At 42.2% G+C, this 22,390-nt stretch overlaps 1 long non-coding RNA gene across 1 annotated transcript in view; it reads left to right on the plus strand.

Moving 5' to 3' along the window:
- The window catches only part of LOC110355258 (uncharacterized), a 100,288-nt gene that overhangs the window by 5,059 nt on the left and 72,839 nt on the right, over positions 1-22,390 (plus strand). The window contains exon 4 of the long non-coding RNA XR_010474615.1: positions 6,421-6,494. This is a non-coding gene — a long non-coding RNA (uncharacterized LOC110355258). The remainder of the gene's footprint in view (positions 1-6,420; positions 6,495-22,390) is intronic.

The raw sequence follows: 22,390 nt of genomic DNA on the forward strand, positions 1-22,390 counted from the left end.
TCTGTTTCTATTTCAACCCACGAGTCTTTCCTCCTTTTCTCTTCCTTCCCCTCAGGGAAGGAAGGGCAAGAGAGCAGCTGTTTACTGTTTTAGCTGCAGCCCAGGGCTAAATGGTAACAGTTCCATTTATTACAATGGGTGGAACTAATTCTCTGGATCCAAGTACAATTAGATGAATCTAGATCATAATTCTGGGTGTTGCACCCAAAAAAAAAAAAATGAAATTCATTTCCCTTTATCTTCTAGTTCTATTGAATAACAACAGTCCAGTACTAGCCTTTCCCATTCAAAATCTATTATGAGCCACCTCAAAGGCCGATGAAGCCTATGATGAAAGAGCATTACAACCTGTGAGGGAACAGCATGTCTTCCCAAACCTGCAGAACCAAAGTGGTTGAGGAAGGTGGCAATACATGCCTCATGGGACTTGCCAACAATCCTTTTTTACCTTTTGTATTTTAGCCCATACTAGATTGTTTTGATTACCTGTTTTGACTCTCCCAGTTGTGAAGTGCATGGCAATTATTCTGTACTTTTTTTCTCTAGACAGCAGCTTAACTGTTGCCTTTTCCTGCAGAAGTGGTGCAGGTCCCGTGGTAGTACTTTGTCAGTGTTGGGATGAGTCTGAGGCCACTACTTGTGTGCTGATGTGGAAAGAACAAAAGGCTGCTAAATATGGAGTCTGGGCTTAGAGACAGCTCCTCTGACAACTACCCCAGCACAAACCAGAAAACAATGCTGCCATCTCTGTAGTATGGAAAAGAGCTTCCCTCTGTTTCAGTAGCATCACTCTGTCAGCGTGGTGTTGAAATTTTGAGTATCCTAGAACTTTTAAGTTAGTTGCTGTCCTGCTAAAATAAAAACCTGAGCTCATGAGTGACCCTACGGTGAGACTGTTGAATGACTTGTTTGCTTTTGGGAACCGATTCATAAAATAGACCCAGAGGAAACCACCAAGAACACATGCTATTCATACTAATGTCTCCAGAGAATAGTTTGTTTCTTTTTCTCTTCCAGTGGTATTGTCGGCCTTCAATGTACTTTTAAAAAGACCTGGCACAGAGAGTACAGATAAGTTAATGAAAGGATGATGGCTTCTAGTGAAACCCTATTTTAAATTTGGATTCTTTTTAACTTCCCTTACTGTAGTTTTGAAGATCTTTTCCTGCTTGCTCCAGATCTTAAAGAACAGAAGATAACATCTGGAGTTGCTATGTAGTTGCAGTTGAATGAACAAATACTAGACTTATGAAGAACTATGAGTACTCATGTAGTGTCAGGAGAGCCAGCTATAATTCTTTTACTCTACACAGTTCTGGGGAAACAGCTGGACCATTGTGTACAGTTCGCTGGGTACATAGGGAAGAGATTGACAATGGGGAAGATGCCAAAGGAAAACAGGGAGAACAACTGTAGATCTTCAGAGCATAACATCAAAACAAGGAGAAGAAAAAAAGCCTGACTAACCTGGAATTAAAATAAAGCAAGTACAACAGAATTTTCAAAATATGTAGAAAGACTCATGCAAACAGGTGGGAAAGACACTGTCTCTCTATAGTACTGGAGATAGCATGGGGAATAATACACTTACATTGTAACAAGAAAGAGCCAGGCAGGGCACTTTGCAGTGGTAAAGATGTTGATGCAGCAGTTTAAAGTATCTGGAAATGTGATAGGATTTCTGGTCGCTAGAGTTTTTTTTTAAAACTAGGTTAGTCAAACCTTAAAAACAACAGCTACCAGAATTGACCAATTCTTGCTTAGGATGCTTTCTAATAACTGTCTAATGCATCCTTCAAACTTTTGCAGTCATGGGAAACATATCCACACTATCTTTGCAAACCTTAAGTCCTAGAGTAGGAGAAAAAGCTTTATTTTAAACTAAACTGGCACAGAGAGTACAGATAAGTTAATGAAAGGATGATGGCTTCTAGTGAAACCCTATTTTAAATTTGGATTCTTTTTAACTTCCCTTAGTGTAGTTTTGAAGATCTTTTCCTGCTTGCTCCAGATCTTAAAGAACAGAAGATAACATCTGGAGTTGCTATGTAGTTGCAGTAGCAACTACAGTAGTTGCCTTTATTGACTTGAGCAAATTTTGGATTATGTTTGCTGATACGACAGAGAGAGAGAAAACCAGGCACAGATACCTGGGGAGTTGATGCCTGAGACCTGAGATGGGATGGATGCTTTGAAATCATGTAAGAGAAAGCAGAGTTACTTAGTCAGAATGTAATTCTCATGGTGTTCAGTTCTTCTCAGCCCCAGAGGGAAATATTAGCTGGTTTTCCCAACATTGATGCTTATTGCACCATGAAATATTTTTTCTCTCTGGGAGATATTTATAAGTGAATTGGACACAGTGCTGGAAAATGCAGAGTCCTGTACACTTTAGAGACAACAAGTTACGTACAATCAGGGCATTCAAACTGGGTTCTGTTTCCTATTTTTTCACTGATTTATTGTGCGCTTATGTTGATTTTATTTTGAGATCTGCCATTGAGGAGAGCAAGAAGTGCTGATACACTCTGACTGTAGGGTCTGAAGCAGCATCAGACCTAGTTCTACTCCTGCTTTCTAGTCTCAAGCCAGTATTTCAGATACTCTGTGTGCTTGCAATTAAGCAGTAGTGGTGCTAAAGCAATAGACTTCAGCACATAAATACCTGTGCTTGAAAGTTAGTAGTTCAAGTCTTTAACAAAACGGTGAGCCAGCAATTAGTCTCAGGTGCTTTGGCAAAGTGCTTATATGTCAGCTGGTTCCCTGCTGTTTTGCTTTTAGAAGGCAGCATGGCATCTGTAACAGCTGTATAGGGGGTTATTTTCACCATGCAGCCATAGAAGAGGCAGCAGTATAATGACAATGGTGACTTGTATATTAGCCTGAAGCTGATCTCAAACTCCTGTTTGCTCAGAAGGTAGTAATGCCTGGTCTTTTGCATTACCTATAGAAATACTAGAAATATAGAAATACTATATTTCTGTAGGTATTGCAAAAGACTTATATCTCTCCAAAAGCTTACCCAGACTCCTGCTCCAAGAAAGTTTTTCCAAGTGACAAAGGCAGCATGCAGTCTGGTATGATCTGGCTCCATTTTTAATGTTTTTCAGAGAATAGCTTAAAATTGGTTGGGGATTTTTTTTTTTATGATGCTTATTATTCTCATGTAGAATACTACACCCTGAAGCGTACTGTTTTGATTATTGTCTTGGCTAACCAAGCAACACCACTTACTTTGGTGTGAGTATGTCCTTTCCAGATTGCAGCTAGGAGCAGGACTGCAGGCTTGCCTTGATTTCTGAGTCTGTACCCAAATGTACTCAAGTTCTGAAGACATGTAAACCAGGGTCTAGGTACATATATCAGAAAAAAGTTTTGTAACACTCCAAATACTCCTGAATCGGTTGCTCAAAATCAGAGGTCAGAATTTAGGCTGATGGTGGGATTTCCTTTACATATGGCTGGGAATAAAATGTGAATGGATCTGAAGTGACTCTGAAAAGCAGTAACCTGATTTATTCTAGTGTTCCCATTTGGGAAAGGCAAAGCCATGAAACCCACCAGAGTCTTTTTCTGTTGTTTCCTGTGCTTGCAGATCCAGTGCTACTGGGTATTTAATTTATTTTGCCTGGTTTGGGCTTTTTTCTTTTTTTTTTTTTTTTTTTTTTTTTTTTTTTTTTTTTTTTATTCTAGCTTCTCACAGCTTCATTAGTCTTTGATTTGGGTCTAATCAATCCTTACAGTCTTGCACCTTTCAGCTGTCTTTCTTACAAATCTGTAATGCAGGGATAGAAGAATCTCCAGGACATTTTTTCTAGCTCAGCATGAACACCGTACCAATAATAACATCTGAATGTGACCTTGTTAGCTCAGTATACACAGGGTAGATATTTTTCTTCTAACTGCCAAATACATTACTTATTATTAATGAGACATATGCTGTATAAAACAGTACCATTACATTTTTCCCAGCTGCAAGCTTTACTGTGATTTTAACCTACACACCATAGGATTTGGGGAGAGCTTCAAGGCTTTGAATAACATTTCAGAAGCAAATGATCCTGTAGCTTGATGCTAATATTGTATGACACCTCATAGGCATTGTATCAACAGCTCATGAGCAAAGTTCTGAATTTGTGCAGTAAGTACAAGCATCCTTCTTAGTGTCATGGTTTGTTTCTTGTGGGAGTTGCCAGAAGCCAAGCTAAGCCTGCTGTTTCCAAAACCATCAGGCACAAATTAATGAATCAACAGGGTAAATAACCCACTGCTTATTTCCTGGAACAAAGAGCACCTGTAATGTAGAGGGGGCAGCTGCCTGCCAGGAGGCTGGTGGTGCTTGTAGACATATAGGAATGTTGGGACTGGGAAGAGAGCTAGGGACAAGTGGATACACAGAGCCAAGTATGAGTGTGGTTTGGGCTATGAGACCTTTTTGTCAGGTGTTGGTGGTTCTTCAATGCCTCTTTTCAGTTCCTTGATAATAAGCTCATGTTCATGTGGGATCTGACCTTAGAGGAGGTTAATGTTTCTGCTGAAGAAAGCCAAGTCACAATCCTTTCAATCGTGGATGTTTGCTGTTGCTTGCCAAGTTGTTTCTATTTGTGTTGTCCTTTGGGTGTGATGCCTGTGAGGTGGAAATTGCCTTAAGCTTGGTTTGTTTGGTGGGAGAATGGAGGTCTGTTTATCAGGTACGTTCTCTTCTGAACTTCAGCTTTTGCCATCTTGGCCCCAGCTCTCAGGCTGAAGAGGCAGGTGTGAAGTGAGGTGAGCTATAAAAAACAAACCAACAACAACAACAAAAGCCACAAAACATGTGGGAGGAGGAGATTTGCTGCCAAGCCTGAGTCGCATAGAAGACATTGAGGGTCTGGATCTGTATTTCTGCTGGGGACCTGCATGTGCCTCTTGGCAATGGTGTAGCAGGTAGCTGGACGGCAGAATCTCTCGTGTAGGAGTCCACTGGCTATGCCTGGGGTGGAAGAGGCTGTTTCTCTGCTTGCATTTAGGGATTTAGTTTGCCTAGAGCAGAACAGATAATATGCGAGCTGCATCACCAGCTACCACACACCAGCTCCTCCTCTCTGAGCAGGCTGCCAGACTGGAGCTTTCTTGTTAAATGGGCATGAAGGTCATGCTTGAAATGAATCCCATGCTTGAACTGCAGCCCTTGCATTTGCAAGGTGTTGCCTCCTTGCAGTACCCCAAGGAGTACCCATGGACACAAGCATCTTTAATTTTGACACTGCACAGTGTTGGCATAAGAGAAGTGATTTCCCTTCTTGGAGACTTTTTGCTCTAGCAGTATCAGAGCTGAGTCCATGTCAACTTTTATATGTGTTTGAGCTGTCTTGAGAGGAGGGTCCTCTAAGTTCCCATTCCTTCCTTTGGAGAAATGGAAGTTTTTTAAATAACTGACTCGGTTTATCTGGCTGTAAGGTGAAGATGGGAAATGTTGTATTTCTGGATAACAAATGGGATTTTTCAGTTTGGGAAAACTGATAAAAACTGATAACACATTTCAAAAAATGTGGGATATTAGAAACAGTGGTATGAAAGTCAATGAGAAAACTCATATTCAGTCTTTGACCCTCCATAAGATGGTGTGGCCATGCAGTCATCTTCAGTCTGATGGTGCAAAAGAAGGCAATGAGCTTTCTGCTTGTGTTGTTGAATAGCAAGAAGGATGAGCACAGAATTGCTTCTTCTACAGAAGCTTTTCAAACAGAACACTTTAAAGACAAGCTCTGGGAGTTAAGGTGCTCAAAAATCTTCCAGTAATGCCTGGGGAGACACCATAGCATGACACAGCCTTAAAAGTATTTGGGTAGTGGGAGCTAAATTATTACAGAGTGGGGAAGTGGCTTTTAGTTTCTATCAGAATCTAGATTCTTTGTAGCAAGGTTTCTGCTCTAGTGTAATAGTAACCCTTTCTCCCTCAAGACTTCACATTCGATGGCAGTCTTCAACAAAAGCTGAAACAGAGACAGCTTTCTGAACAGAAGTGTTGGATAAGATTGCAGAAGAATGAGCCATGTTATTTCCAACAAATCCCTTCCCAACACTGTGGCGTGTAGTTGGGATCAGTGGTGAATTCTCACAACAAATCAAGAAATACTTTGCAAGACTCCATACAGAGCTGTTCCCTGAGTGACCTCTCTGTGTTGGGTCACTGCTACCCACTAATGCCAAACCCGGAGTGGGGTTTAGTGGATGTGAGAGGGAGGTAATGTGGAAGAGGGATGTTTGCCCATTAGACCACTACTGGTTGTGGAACGCTGCTGACAGATGACTGCCAAGGTTACATGGGAAAGTATTTTATTTATCATTTAAGCAGATAAATTATTGCTGTGTCTTCCCAAAATGGTGTTTCATTTTTGCATTTCTTTCCTGAATAAAGCTGTCCTTGTTTCCTACCAGGAAAGACGGGGAGCAGTACCTAGCTAATGATGCTGGAGACCAAGGAAATGCAGCTATCCCAGCAGAGCAGGCAGGTACGTGGGATGGTGTTCATGGTGCTCTATACTTGTAAGAGGTAACTTGTGTGAATCCATACATTACGCATGCCAGCATTTCCTTGCAAAGGGCTCATAAACCCTAGCAGTCATCTTGATGGCAAGGATTCATTCTGGTTGGTCTGCTGACAGCACTGACTGCCTCCAAAGCTATGAATGTTTTCCCTTGTAAATATTTTCAGTGGGCTGTTTTCCCATGACCATTTCATCTACTGTCACCTTCCAACCTTCCCATCTGCGTAGTCCTTTTTTAGACCAGGAGAGAGAAGAGGATGTTGTTTGTAGCAATCAGTGTTATAAACATGCCCTGTATACTTATTTTGGAAGACTAACAGCTCTCCCAGCCACTCTGTAGAGAAGACAGAGGCATTACCTCCCCAGATGTCTTCCTGCTTTATCCCCAGGAATATGAGAATCTTGTCTTTCACCCAGCTATTCTATGTAGCTGAAGAGAGAGGAAACAGGAGTTTGGGCAAAGATTGATGATGAATCATGACTCCTTGCTTCCTCATCCTAGAGCAGCCTGAAGGCTGCTCTATCTTAACACTGCTGGCAAAATTACACTCCTGCCGCTTCTCTTCTGTGCCCTGGCTTGCCCTCTTTCTGTTAGGAAAGCTGCCAGAAATCCCCTACCACATATGCAACTGTGGGGGTGATACAAGCACAGCTTTGTGTTCAATGTGGCATTTAGAAGCTGTTTTCCCATTGTCAATGATCAGAGCAACATCTGTCTAGTTGTTTACAAGGATGAAAATGATCAGGAAAGCTAAGTTTCTGTGGCTGACACACAATATAACTACTGAAATGCCTTCCTGCATCAGCAGGAAGAATCTCATAATATATCAATAGACTTTGTAATCTGTTCTGTATTAGCAAATGATGGAGATGGTCCAAGCAGTGATAATGAAAGCTAGCCTGATAGAAGGCTGTCAAGATCCTTTTAGCTAGAGTGTGGTGATTTAAGTTGGGTTGATTGCTGGCCTGCTTAGCTCTTGTACACTGAGGTCTGACCTGTGTGGGGACTGCAGGTCCCTGCATGCACCGTTACCAGCCCTGCTTGGGCTAGTTGACAGGCATGCTTGGCTGAGCTGTTCATCAAGTGTGATGCTGACTGTAGATCATATCTTCAGCACTATTCCCAAATGTTGCCCCTAGTACTGTGGTAAGGGCCACTAGTTTTGAGCTTAGTTTGAGGACATGCCTGTTCAGGGACTTGCTTAAGCATGTGCATGTAGTTGAGCCATGCATGAGTACTGCTCGTCTCAAGGAACCAATTATGATTAGGGCTCTGGGGCCGCCTGGGTTTGGTGCATCTCTGAGGCCACTTTCATGTCTTTTTACCTGCCTGTGTCTGGACACAAACCATGACTTCTGTAGCTCTTTCTCAAAGTGGCACCTACTGTTTCTCACTTGCAGTTCCCCTTGGGAATACTTGTCCTGCTGCTGCTCTTCCCAGCTCCTTAGCTTTGTGGTCTGTTCCTTGCATGGAGGGTCAGGGGTTATGCTGGTGGGCTTCCTTGAGGATCAGAGGCTGGATAAAGGGAAAACATTTTCAGACCTCTTGTCCTTTAATGTGCCTGCACAGAATTCAGTTGTGTGGCATCTGTGGAACATCTGGGTTGACTTTGCATGGCTGTTTCCATGGGCTTAGAGCTCTTTACATGGCTTCCCTTTTTCTTCAGCATTATGATCAGTGCCCTTCCTACTGCTTCTGTTTTCATATATTGCTTTCTTGTGTGTGAGAACAGTGTCCAGCTCTTCAAGAGCTCTACTTCACACCTAGTAGATTAAAAAATGGAATTTTGGGCTGATGGTGTCTCCAGGACTTGAGCAGCTGACCCATGACTGGCCAGTTTTCACCTGAGGAAGCAGATAACCATGTCTGGGTTACCCTATGATAACTACAGAACAAATGGATCTGTAAACTAAAAAAGAAACAGAACCTTTTCTTGCAGAAAGACAGCTTGCCACTATAATGATGGGGGGCAGCAAGCAAAGATGGATTGTCCAGATGTTTTGATGTCTTTCAAAGTAAAATGTATATATGCTTAGGGTGTTAATTGCAGAAAGCTCTTTTTTGTCAGTGAAGTAACTTATGTCTGTGTCAGCTCTTCTGTGTCAGTGGAGGTGTAGAGTATCCTGATCTCTTTTAACTCTTTAACCTTACTTAAATTCTCTGAGTTCTGAGCAAACTAAGATTAATTGAATGGCTTTAGATATTCAATGGGAGCTCATGCTGCAGTGACCTTACCGATTACCACTAACAAGAGCAGGAAGAATAGTAATTTTGAGCTTCTACAGAAGTGGCTTTTCATCACTGTGTTGGAGATGGATCTTGTCCCATGAGTAAGCAACATGTTAGTGTGTGGAAGGAGAGGCTGGTATTTTCAGCACTTTTGGAGGTTTGATTTGCAAACAGAAACATTTGGAAAAAACTAGTAAATGAGTCAATTGAAGATAGGGAAACATAGTTGTTGCCCTCTTTAAAGGTGTACTGTAGTTCAAAGTGTTTTCTCTGTGGCCTGCTTTATTTAAGAGAAAGAAGTCTTGGCTAAATAGCAGGTGGGGTGTTTGGACAGGATGCTAGACTGGGACTCATGAGATGTTAGTTGGATTTTTGAGTCGGCTACCAATGACATATACAACAACAAGCAAGCCATTAAACGTGTTTATGGCCCTGTTGACTGTTTGCAGAGTGTTGTGCGGTGAACCTGCTTTCTGGGCCAAAACTTTGGACACTGCTGTTATACAAGCAGTAGGTCATGCTCACCTTTTTCAACTGTGTCACTAGTCTGCAGAAATCCATAACCTCTGCTGAAGCTTCCTTTGCCATAGTTTCACCAGCTGCATGTTTGGAAGGACTGTGTGCCTAGACATCGGCAGTGAAGCTGACAGGCTGCATCCCGTTATCTTTTAAGTATTTGTGCCCTTTCTTTTAATGTGCATGGCCAGTGCTGGCTGCCTTTTGCCACTGTCGTAAGAAAAGCAGTTGTTGCTCATCTAGGTAATTGCATTCTGTCCTTACAGAGTCATTGGCACAAATTTCCCTGGCAGTGGGTTTTACCTCTGTGCCAGATTCCCTCTGTCATCTCAATGGGTTGCGGTGACACCAAGCAGTAATGCTCTCCACAATACTGATTCTCTCCTGATGCTGATTCCCCTGAATTGTGTCCTTATAGGTCTCTACTGCTTGTCCCCAGCAACTTGCAGTATTACTATCACTTATGCTACGTTTCTTTAAAACTGTTCTTCCAGTCTACCTTGTTCTGACAATCTGTCTTTATTTCTGTCTCTCTTGACTGTGAACCTTGGAAAAAGGGGTTTCCCGTGTTACTCCTGCTATAACCAGTCATAGCTTGTCACTTGGTGGGAAATAACCCCTAAACCTTCACTCACAAGACAGGTCTGATTATATCAGGCAAATCTAATTATAGGGCAGCTAATATCTCAGGTGCAGCCTCTAAGCACAACTGTAATATGCATAATAATTTGGGTAGCTGCATATGTTCTGAGACCTCATAATAACCAGAGGTAGAGCAGGTCATATTTTGGCTTTCCCTGAGTGCATATTTTGATAGATGCAATGGGAATGTCTGCAGTGTGCTTGCCCTATTAAAATTGCTTCTATTATGAGATTTCCCATTTGGAGAAGTGATTACGGGTGCAATTCCTTATAAAACTGGTTTACACTCTCCTGATCCTACAGTAGGTATCCTGTTACGGTCCCAAGAGTGCTAAAACTTGTTTCCACAGACTATTGCTTTTCAGGTTTCTTAGTAAAAGAGCAACATAAATACCTGCTACTCTGTTTTACTCTGTGCAGTACAAATCCAGCATTAGCCACTGGCTACTCTATTTACCAACATTGGTTCTGGAATGATATACAGTTTGGCAAAATCCACACTTGCAGCAGCTCAACACTGAGCATGCAACAGCTGCTGGATGCCTGAAGTATCCTGAGGTAGATGATATCACTGGGGAAAATACAAACCAGAGCAAGGAATGAGAGCTGGTGTGAGGGGAATCACTTCTGCATCAGTCTGTGAATGGCTGTAAAGGATCAAGAAGCTATGCTGACAGAGCAAATAAATTTTATCTTGTGCATTCTAATGGAGTTACTGCCTCAGACTAGGACATCAAAGTTCAGTTTTGTTATTCCAGTTGACTTAAAGAGGAGATTCACATCCTTTCTCTATTTCTTGGCTAAGGCCAAGACAGCTGTGTTGTGCTCATGCTTATCATAGGAGTATTAAAACTGTCTCTCCTTGACCTTCTGATCTGTATTTTTATCTTCTTCCATTCTAGATGTGCCCAAAGCACACTGAAAGTGCTGGATGTCCAGGATCATGTGTGGAATTATGGTACAGAATAATGTTCACTTGTGAGGGATAAAGCAGGACAGCCTCTCTGGTTACTACTGAGAGCTAAATTTAGGTGCACAGACTGACCCAAACTGGAAGTTGGCCAAGGGCACTAAGGTTAACAGTCCTGCTTTTGGTTGAAGTGGTATAATATCTTTAATGATGAGATGAACTTAGCTTTGTTTCTCTTAAACTGTTACCATCATGAGGCTTTTTATGCTGTTCTTAAGTTTGCAAGGAGAGGTAAAGGGAGAGCAGCATCTTATTAAGTGGAGGCTCCTGGAGGGCAGAAAGGAGGCATTTTTCTCAAAACCTTGACATGTGGCACACTCTCATTCTCCTCCACCCAGATTATGCCAGCAACACAAATGTTCCCTGCTAGCATTTCCCCTTCTTTTAATATCAGCTGACCTTACTAAACCCTGTTTCAGCCCTGTAGTTGCGTTTTTTCCCTGCAGCTTCGCTAAAACTGAACATGTACCGGTGCTCTGGTTCAGGCTGCAGGGCTGGCTGGGGAGAGGGGCCTTCAGCACTGGGAGAGCTCCAGCAGGCGACAGCGCCAGGTCTGCGGGGATTGCGACTTCAGGCGGTGTTGATGCGAAACATCTGATGTTATCTGTCAAGTGGGAGATGTTTACTAATTAGTTTGCCTTAAACAGATTTTAAATAATTATGTTTGGATTAGGGTTTATGCTCTGCCTGGCTCCATACTGAGTTTCTGAATCAGGGTGGAGTGTTGGATTTTGATTGGTGATAGTGGTGATTTTTCTTGGTGGGGGCACACCTCTGTGGTCAGATGCATCCACCCCAGCTGCTTCTGCAGTCTAAGTAAGCAGGGCCTATGCCTGATCCAAACCTCATTATTATGGGCAGGTTCCATGCTACTCTGATCAAAGATTTTCTGAATAGGGATGGGGTTTTGCCTTAAACTTGTGCTTCACTGTGTTGAGTGCAGAACAGACCTATCTTTAAAAGCGGAGGATCTGCTTCCGCCTAGAAGAATCCTTTAACAAAGTTATATAACAAAAAATAAGAATAGAGAAGGATTTATAGGATAGAGAAACCCTTATCCTAGAAGCTAATGGCAAGATCACAGAAAACATGAAGTGACGAGTAAGAGCAGGCAACAAACTTCAGATACTGTGCATAGGTAGAGCACATTTATTTTTGGCCCTTGTCATGTATTTGGAGCAAAACTCTCTTTCTGTCCATGTGAAACAGAATACTATGAGGTTTTAAGTTCTCCATGTGACTAGATGGGGTTTGCCGCAACAATAGGGTTTCTGCTTGGTTTTGGGAAGGGCAGCAGTTTTGCTGGCATTACACAAGACTCTGTGTGATAAAATAAGGAACCTTCTTTCTCCAGCTCTTCTGATTTATGAAACTGATGGAAATCAAAACTCCTTTGCCATTTGTGTGTTTTGTTTTTTTTTTTTTATTTCTCCAAACTGTACTGGATGTTCTTCACATATTAATTTGTGGATTACAGAATGTTCTAGGCAAAACATCAGTGGGGCAGTAAAACGTTAATGCAGGAGTTTAGCTAACATAAAATAAAACCACACTGTTCTTCTATACAGCTTAATAATGACCCGAGTGAAACAGGGACAGTTGTGTGGTCTAGTGGCTAGTGAGGGGTGTGGTCCTCCAGATGCCAGGAGCTGCTTCCCAGCTCTTCTTTCCCATGCTGGGTGACCTTAAGCAAGTTTACCCCTTATAAATTGGAGCCCGATGTACAGCTAGGAAGCTTAAAAGGAAACTTAATTTTTGAGAGGCATTTTGGACACTTGAATTGACAGGTGCTAAATAAATATGTTTCTCTATTAAATAGCTCTAAGAAAACACTTTGAGATTCCAATTTTGTGACATGGATACTTAGAAAACTCATCTTTTGGCTTCTTATGAATTGAGCAGTCTTGATCTGGAGTTGTCAAAAGATGATAAATGTGGACACTCCTGACCATTTTGCTGGAATGATTATTTCAATTGTCAATGCTTCAGTTTATTGGCATCAGAAGAACAATGTTTAATTTCTGTCTCAGCAAATTATTCTGGATTTAGACAGAACTGTGTGGAAGTGGTCTTGAGCACAGCAAAAGGTACCCCAGAGCCAGGAAGCTAAATTGACTCTAAATTGGAGTAAAGCAGATTGGCTGAGCTTTGCTTCCCAAACTGAGTGCAAGGCATCAGTGGGGAAAAGCAACCAGTAGGGAAAAGTGTGTTACAGCAAATGAAGACTGGACATGCAAGAGGAAAGCTTTATCCTGCAGAATAACCCTGCTAGGACACTTCCACAAATTCTGGAGAGATATATCTGTTGAAAGGGGACAGCAAACATATCTTGCCTGGAAAAGTAGTTAGAAAGTGAGCTTGCAAAATGCTGAGACACTGTAGTAGTAAAGATTATACAGAAAGAAAGAATGAACAAGGTGTGAACTCGATTCCTAGCTGAAGAAGGATCTTAATGCAAGTTTCATCTTCATTATTTTGATTATCTACTTTAAATATTCTTTTAACAATGAAAACTTTTACACAGCCTATCTTTTTTCCCCAAAGTGAGCTCAGGTCGAAATGCCTTATCAGAGCTCCCCCATGTAAGGTGACAGAGAGAATCTGATTACTTCTACACAGAGAAGTATGAGCTAAAGTCTTTGGGAAGAAAGTCTGGCACATTCAGGATTGTGCACCAGAGTGTTGCCATTGGATTTTACTGGAATTGGATCAAGCTGTTACTTTGAATGCACTCATGATCAATTAATTTCAAGCTGTGCCCTCGTCTATGACCAGAACAAATCAAGATTTTCTCCTCCTCCAGCATATGCACAAGTGACATCATGTTGTTGGGTAAATGCTGCTTTCTTGTCCAGCCAGCAATTTGTCCTGGCTTGAAATCTGGTAGCAGTTTTCTGCACAGTGTGTCCTGTACAGGACACCTGGAGAATATGCTTTGCATTTGCAAGTAGTTGCTACATATTTACGTAGCAGAGAAGCAAAGATTGCTGATCTGCATGTTAGGCAGGCAAAGGCAGGCTCATGACTAATGTAATGCTTAAGCTCGCATTTCATTGAAGACTACATTTTTGCAGATACTTGTTTGCAGCATCAAGATTGAAGCACTATGTACTTCCAAGGAACACTTTTCAAACCAATGTTACATTCAGTCAAGCCCAGTTTGGTCTGAACTGTTGCACACCTGTCCAGTCAGCTTGTCCAAACCTCTTGGATGTGAAAAACTAGTGTGGATCAGAAAGTTGAAGTCCCACTGGAATACTGGCAGAAGAGTTCTGTGATGTTAACCCAGTGTGCCTGTAAGGTCCTCATGCTTCTCAGAGGTGAGGGTCTCATTCGTACTCAGGCTTCTTTAAACTGTTCTAGCATCTGTGTCGTAAATAAGTCCTTGTTGCCTTGCCACACCAGTGACAGTGGAAATTAGTTTTTTAAAAGCATGTTTGGAGTTCTGCACCCTTGAAGGCAACATCCAGATTTTAGGACCACCACCAGAAGAAGAGAGATGAGTGAAATGTTTCATCTAAAGTCTTTTGGTTAGAAGCCATGACTTCATTCATAACAATACAGTTTATTGCATGGAGGAGCTGCTAAAGGTCCAACTATGTCCTGATCTTCATTCCACCTGAGCTGGAGAGTCAGTAAGGAACAAGGTTAGGTTTAGCACCATCCCAGTAAGAAGAAGTGATGAGATGTGGCTCTGTGATCAATTAATGTGGAATCAGAAAGAGTCTGGTTTTCTTTTGAAAGTAGGTCAGGATACCTGGGAAAGGCATGGGTAGGTATATGAGCCTGGCTGGCTCTGTGGCACCTGGGGCCTCCCCTCTGTGCTGTGGGGATCCAGCAGTGTGTTCACCGAGAGCAATGGGGTGAGTCCTTCTCTTGGTTTGGATCTTGATAACAGGGCTTTGGTGCATCCTTGACAGCACCAGCCATGAACAGTAGTCGTGGGGAGAGGATGTTCACTGAGTCTGCTGTGTCTCAAGCTGGTCCTTCTTCCTCTTGTGGTGTCCTTCATCACCAAGCTAAGCTTTTTCCTTCTGGGACATCTGAGGGAAAAAGAGGTGCACCCAACAAATACAAGTCTTCATGATGGTCCCCATCCTTAGTGCTTGTTTTTCTATGGCAAGGCGATGATTTGGCTCATGGAGCACTTCTTCCAGGATTAAACAATGAAGAGAGTCATGTGTCCCCCCCCACCTCTACACCTGGTCAAGGCTTTATAAAGCTCACAGGAGTTCCTCCATGCAAGCACAGTCTAATTCACATTAACACACTGGTTTAAAATATCTCATGGAAATTCCCAGTAGCCTGGGACTCTGCCATAGACAGATGTGTTACCATTTTTCAAATGTGGAGTTAACTTAACGATACAATAGAATTATTTAGAGAGCTGGTGATAGGATTATGACTCTAGAGTGTCTGACTCTCAAATCTATGCTTTCCTATATCTATCCTCCCCAGGCATTATTTAGAATAATTTCTCCTTCCAAACAGAAAATAATTTTGGGAAAGGCAGATTCCCAACTTGGCTATGAAATGTCATCTCTGTGATGATGATGATTATGGGATGCAGCAAATGCATACATAATTATTCTCACTGCTCACAGAGCAGCAGATAGGCCCATTTGTTGCCTCCTGAAATATATAACCAAAGACTTTTCTTCATGCTGTCTGCTCTGTGCATTTTCATAAGCTCATTCCCTAGGGCTTATTGTGAAATTGTTCTAATTTTTCAAAGTAGGGAGGAAAAAAATGAAATAATTCTGTTTGAAACGGCATTGATTTGTCTGTGAAGTCATTACAGATGTTTCTCTCTTGAAGGCACAACAAGAGGAATTCCTGACTTTTTTTTTTTAATGCAGTTTGGTGAAGAGAAGTCTGAGAATAAGAAGTGAATTTTGGAAGCAGTTCGGGAAGTCCTTTCATGTTATGCATGTGAGAATGCAGAACAAGGATAATAACACAATTAATAATATTTTCTGCCTTTCAGTTGTGTAGCTTGGTCTGTGTCAGTAGTTATAACTGGATCTTTGGTGCAGAGTAATTTATTTGATGCAAAGGGTTGCGTTTGACAGCCTGACCTTGTCAGCCTTGAGTCGCGTAAGAGAAAGCCCAGCAGAATATATAATGCAAATGTTCAAATAATATAATGAAAAATACCCTTCTGAACTAATTTTAATTTTCATGTTTAATGGAAAAGACTTAACAAAACACTTTTCTGTCCCTGTCTTTTAACAACAAACAAAAGCTCTGATGTGGAGTCTGAAATTGCTCATCAAGGGAAGAGACCAGGCTAGAATTTAGTAAATGGGGTTTGGTTTTTTGTTTTTTTGTTTTTTTGGTTTTTTTTTGAATAAAGCAATTAGTTCTAAAGGGAACATGTCACCTTCTGTACATTGCTATGGTAGAACAGTCATTGTGCTTTCTGGCACTCCATCAAACTGCTCCTTGTGCACAGTTATTGGAGAAAGTGCATTTACACGTACTGTCCACGTCCGATGCCGGGAAGAGGTTTCTTAAATAACGAGACACGGGCTATTATGTGCATTAGCTTTATTATTTTTTAAAAGTGTCTTAGCCTTTGGGGACTGAAGGTACTTAATAGTATGTTGCAATTACAGTGCGCCAATGTGTTGTCATCGTACCTCAGGTGCTTGACAATCAAAGAAGTGCAGATTAACCTTTAGTTGTCCATTGAATTTGTAGCTACCTGCTATTATGTCTGGACCTTGCAATGTGTTCACAGTGCAGTGAAGGGCAGCATACATCTGTCTTGATATATTGTCAGAAACTCTTCCAGGAGAGCTATCCTCTTCCACCTACAGGTGAGCTGAGCCCATACAGGAGATACAAGCTCTGTGCTTTTTTGTTAGGATGGCACATGACTTTCCATACAGGTGTGCGGTGTGCTCAGGAGATGGAGCATGATCAGCCAGCTTGCACCTTGGCAAGCATGTATTTATGGGGGTGACTTGGGATTGATATAAAAGGAAGAAAATATAGAGCGCATTCCCAGTCCTATATTGCACAACTCTTGAACCTTCAACTAAGGTGTTACATTCCTGCAAGTTTTCAAATAAAGGGGTTGCCAGAGACAAAAAGAAACACTGTCTGAGTAGCTCCAAAGAGGGGGGAAAGGCGGAAACTTTGCTTGTTCATTATTAGATGTTAGAGAAGCGACAAGGGAGAACTTACACCAGGGAATCACTCACAGAGCAACAGGAATTGTCTGTTTTCTGCAGGAAAATAGTTCCTGGTGCTCTCAGAAAGATGGGGTGGTACCTGGTAACCTGCTCAGCCAGGAGTAAGCTAAGAGCAAAGCTGCAGGTCACAAAACTCACCAAGGGAAGATTGAACAGTGAGTGATTTACTAGTGGTGTAGATGGGACCTGAATTGAAACTGAGCTATTCAGTCCCTTAAATCAGGACAATATCTAATGACTTCTGCATTGTGGGTTATTTGTTTGGTTTTTTTTTCCCCTCTCCATCATTCTCAGTATTGAAAAAGCTCCCAGAATGGATGTCAAGAAGCTGTCCTGTTGAAGCATGGCAGACACATAGCCCTTAAGTCATGGAAAAGATCCAGTTTGATTTGATCTCTGCTAGCTAACCAGGTACCACTTGTCATTCTCCATTTGTGCTCTGTTTTTCATAACTGTGATCCACCCGTATGTCTGTGTGTGGAAAGAATGAGGCAAAGGGAGACGCAGCTGCTGCCTGTAGGTACCAAACAGGAAGACCTCAAAGCAGACAGACTTTGTTTGTTGGATGATATAAGTGCTTTGTAGGTGGTTCCTAGTGTTTGTTATTTTTTTTTTTCCTTTGGAGCTTGAGTACAACTCAGAGGGAAAGTTTTGGTATCCAAGAAATTCAAAGAACTTTTAAAGGTGAGGTGAAGAGGCCAAGCAAATGGTCAGGATAACAAGTTGAGGCCTGGATCTTGCATGCTGCCTGCTCAGTAACAGGGTTGTGGGGAGATGACTCTACAGTGGCAGCAACTACAGCACTTCTGGGCTTTGTTTGTTTTTCTTTTAATTCTGAAGAAAAGCTATGTTTTGCTGAGGAAGCTTGGCTGGTACCCAGACCTGTCATACTGTAATCTTTAGGGTGACTTTTCTCCGTGATTTGCTGTTGTTTGACTCACACCTTGCATCTGCAACCAAAATAACTGTTGAATGCTAAAGGGCCCAAGACTTTACTTTTATGCAGCAGGAGTATGTGAGTTCTCCCCTGTTGTGCAGGCCATTCAGCAGAGAGCAGTGCCAGTCTTTGCACATCTGCATCACAGGTAGTGGTGTTAGAATTACCAACGAGGTTAATGCTTTTCTGTCAGAAGCCGCTATTTGCAGGGGCTCACAGGTTACAGAATTAACTGATCCAGCTGATGTTTACTGTCCAAAGGTCATTCTTCTCTCTGATTTTGGTCTTGGTTTTGTTTTCTTTCTTTTTGTTTTGGAAAGTCTGAGTTAAAGTGGTTCAGCTGTTTTGGAGAATGAAACTGAAAATTGTTTGCTAATAACAAAAATTAACTTAATTTTTCTCTTCAAGTTTCATATTTTAGAGTAGGATCTTGGGCTTTAGAGGAGAAAAGGCTTACAAGGTCCCTGTTGTGTTAAAGAGATGCCTTGCATGACATGTCTATAGGAAGCAATGTATTGCCAAATTATACATCTCTTTTCAAAAACTGGAGAAGAGGAAAAATAAAACAAACAAAACCATCACGAACAAAAAAGCTAAGAAAAGGAAAAAAACCCTGAACAACAAAAACAACCAAACCAAACAAACAACCTAAACCCAAAACCAACCACCAAAGCAGTTTTGGTGTGTTCAGTGTCTGCTTCCTGATATTTCCTCTGCTGGGATGTGAATATGGATGAGGCTGGACAGGTCTGGTTTTGGTGTTTCTTCCAGCCAAAGGGGGTTATTGCAAGGCCAGGCTCTAGGAATGGGGATGTGTCAATCAGACAGACATGGCTAGGACCTGGTAGATATTCTCAACCACAGCACTTGAGTTAGATTTCAGAGCCTTCTTCTGAAGTGTGGAAAATCCATATCTTAATATCTTTCTTGAAAAGTTGAATATAGGCTACACAGTTCTCATATTTCTAGTAGATGCATTACCAAAAAAACACCCTTATATGATTGTTAGACACATCTTTCTTAAGTCTAGAGAAAGCCCTTTTGTAGGCTCCTGTTCTGACAGAAACAAGAGTTATGCTGCTTGTAGTGGTATGAACAGGTCAAGGCCATTTGCTCTTCTCCATGGTTTGGCTGCTCAGACCAAGCCTGTAAGATCTACAGGAGCAATTGAAGGTCTTGAGGGAAGTCCTTCACAGGAGAAGACAGAGGAAGGCTTGACATAAACACAGGGAAGACTGATGAGTGGGGCAGGGAAGAGGAAGCATGGCTCATTGCAGGAAATAATTATGGATCCCATCACTAGGAGAGTTTCCATGTTGGAGATCAGACTCTTCAGCTTCTTTATTTTCTGTTAATGCATAAACTAAAGGAGGTCTTCTTACTGCAGATCATGCTACTAGTGCCCTGGCTTTCTCTGATCATATCCATAAGAAAAGAGTCAATCTTGCACTCTCTCTGACATAGATCATTACAGCTTCATAACTTTGCTTTGAGCAACAATTCTTTTACAACCTTCATCAATACAATTACTATTCCCTCATGCCTCTGGAATTCAGGACAGGCTCCTGCTCTTGGAAATGCTGGTATTCCTTAGGGTGATACTTCTGAGTGCATTGTTGGAGCTCTGATAGCTGTGATTATGGTTGAGCATTGAGGCATGACTGAGTCAAAGACCTGATGATGAGAATTGACCACTAAATTCAATATTGCACACACCTAGTACTGGTATCATTCTAGTTCTTGGCTTGCTCAGCACACAAGAGAGGGTGCTGCATGAGCACAACAAAACCAGCCATGTTGGCATGCAAAAGGGAATTAGTTGCCTCATAGAGAAGTCCAAGCAATGGAAGGAAACCCTGAATCAACAATTTATATAACAAAAAAGTGAAAATTAAAACCAAGAGCTGCACAAAAGCATGGGGATTTTCTGCCTTCATGGGATGAAACTTAGATGCCTGGAAGCATAGAACAAGTTTCATGGGATCATCCAGCTCCATCTGGGAACCAGATGCAACTTTCATGTCTGCTTTGCAGGTCTAAATTGATTTGCTCAGCTGCATGGACACCCAAGAGGACGCCAGCTCCATGGCTCACTACCAGCTAGCTCAGCAGCTACCCTGTCCAGTGGGTTTCCTTTCTTTGTAAAGCTTCTTGCTGATTGTTCAAACAACTCGAGGCACTTGGCTGCATTCTCCAAGCAATTCCTATTGCTGTATTATGGCTTGGGATTGAGAGCTGAGCTCTCACTAAGAGCCTTGTCCTGGTCTCTTGGACATCCCTAGACAAGTGACTAATGCACTTTGAATGTTTTGCAGATAGGAAAAGAGGACTTCCTTGGAGAAGCCTGATGTTCGATAAACCTGTGTAGAAAGTTCTTGCTCCCCATGAAAACCTCCTAGTTCCCTAGACATAGAGCCCTCTGCCAATCAGTCTGTAGTGCCCACCCTGCTTGTGGTGTGGGCAGAGCTGGAGAATGCTTCTCCTTTTCTTACTGTCTGAAATCCCAAGCTCTTCTATGATCTCTTTTTTTTTGTTTATTTGGGCTTTACTAAGAGACCTTGTGGGAAACTGGCTAGTCTCTTTCTTCATTTACATGCTTGATCCCAGAGAATGTGTTTAGAGGAAGAGTCTGAAAAATGCCTTTTGCCTAGAAGTGAAGCTGTTGCTCAGAAATGTAAAGCTAATGCCACAGGGGACTGCTGAGCCATAACACTTTATTCCTGGAACTGTATGATGCAGCTTGCAGCACATGGGAGCTGTTGCCACCTCACTGATATGGGGCTTTAGGAAATTATGCAAATGCTTTCATGTCTGAGTGGCCTGGAGCCCTGGATCTTCTGTCTGAGGGTCACTCATCTGTGAAACTCCAGAAGCGTGGTGTGGAGCACACTCCTGTCTGCCCCTGTGGTTTCTGGTAGCACATGGTGGGGGAGACGGGGGAAAATGAACCCCAGGACACTGCTGTGCTGCTGGCAGACAGTGCAATCCCTTATGCGATGTGGGGAGGGAGCAATTCCTTCCTGACCCTGGTGAAGATTGGCTCATGTCCTAGAGAGCAGGATTTAGATCACACTTCTCTTTAGTCTCCAAGCTACAGGGATTATTAACAGTTATAAAATGACCCAGCTGCAGTGTTTGACTTGTTGACTATCTGTAACAGTGAATTTTGCAGGCTGGCTCTACAGTGGGGGTGAAGAAAGCTCATGCTTATTTTTCAGGAGTGTGGGAATGTTTCATAGAGATGTCAGAGTGGAAAAGGGGCCTTGAGAAGATTGTCTACTTCATTTACCAATACTGATCTAAGCAGCCTAACTCTGTGATGGTTTTCAATGAACAGGGCAGAGGAGGAAGAGATCTTGCTCTATTCACATGGAGAAGAGCATTTATCCTGCAGTACAAGGGCTGTGTTTACATGTAGTAACTACTTCTGCAACTATGGCTTCATGTCATATTTAAAAGTGCTCCACTTATCTGTGCATTGGTGCTGGTCTGGGAGCTTCGGAGAATGAAACCCTCCATACCACCCTGTCCTGCATCTGTGCCCCAGAGGCTCTGGACAGGAGTAGAGAGTCCTTGGTCTCCCTGTTCAGCCTGTTCTTCAAAATGCCCATTAGGATGAGCTGAGTACTTCTATGGCACAGGCCCTGGACAGGGGCAACAGAGTCAATATGGTTGATCATGCCCAAGTAAGCAGAGAAGAGCTTTCTTTCTCTACCAGCTCTGAGTGGATACATCAGCTGAGAGAAAAACCTGCCTGAGTCATTTAGTCTCATTGTACCTTCAGCTTCATGAAGTCTGTTTTAACATCTAGGAGATGCACTTTGCAGCCAGCCCAGGGACACCCAGCACGCTCTGACTGGAAACCCATCTCATCGCATGCTGACCTATTTTGAAAGAGTGAATTCCTCTTATCTGACTTCATTTATGTGCTTGCTGTCAAGTTATAAGAGCAGCATCTGACAGTGCCGATACTGCCATTTGTATCAGCAGACAACCATCAGCCTAGCAAGAGTTTGTAATTTGACTAACAGCTCATGACATCATTCTTATTATTTATTTCTGGCAGAACAAATGCAGCAGCAACATTCTTCCATGGCATCAGCTCCAAATATCTGTGGCATCTGATCAGCCAAGGCTCTTTTTGAAAAATTCAGCCATACTCCCCCACATCTTGCGAACTTTACAGTCCCCCATGGCATCTGTGTGCAGTGAACTGAGCTGTTGAGACTGAATGCAATTTGCAATCAGGCTTCTGTCAATGTGGAAATGTACCGGCTGCTCTCCTGCAGTATGGATTCTCATTCTGTCTAGCATATGGTAGCATTAAATCCAGTCTGGAGTGCCTCTCGTTACCACACTGTCAGT

The sequence above is a fragment of the Columba livia genome, chromosome 9 (genome assembly GCF_036013475.1).
Source record: "Columba livia isolate bColLiv1 breed racing homer chromosome 9, bColLiv1.pat.W.v2, whole genome shotgun sequence".
Lineage (NCBI taxonomy): Eukaryota > Metazoa > Chordata > Aves > Columbiformes > Columbidae > Columba > Columba livia.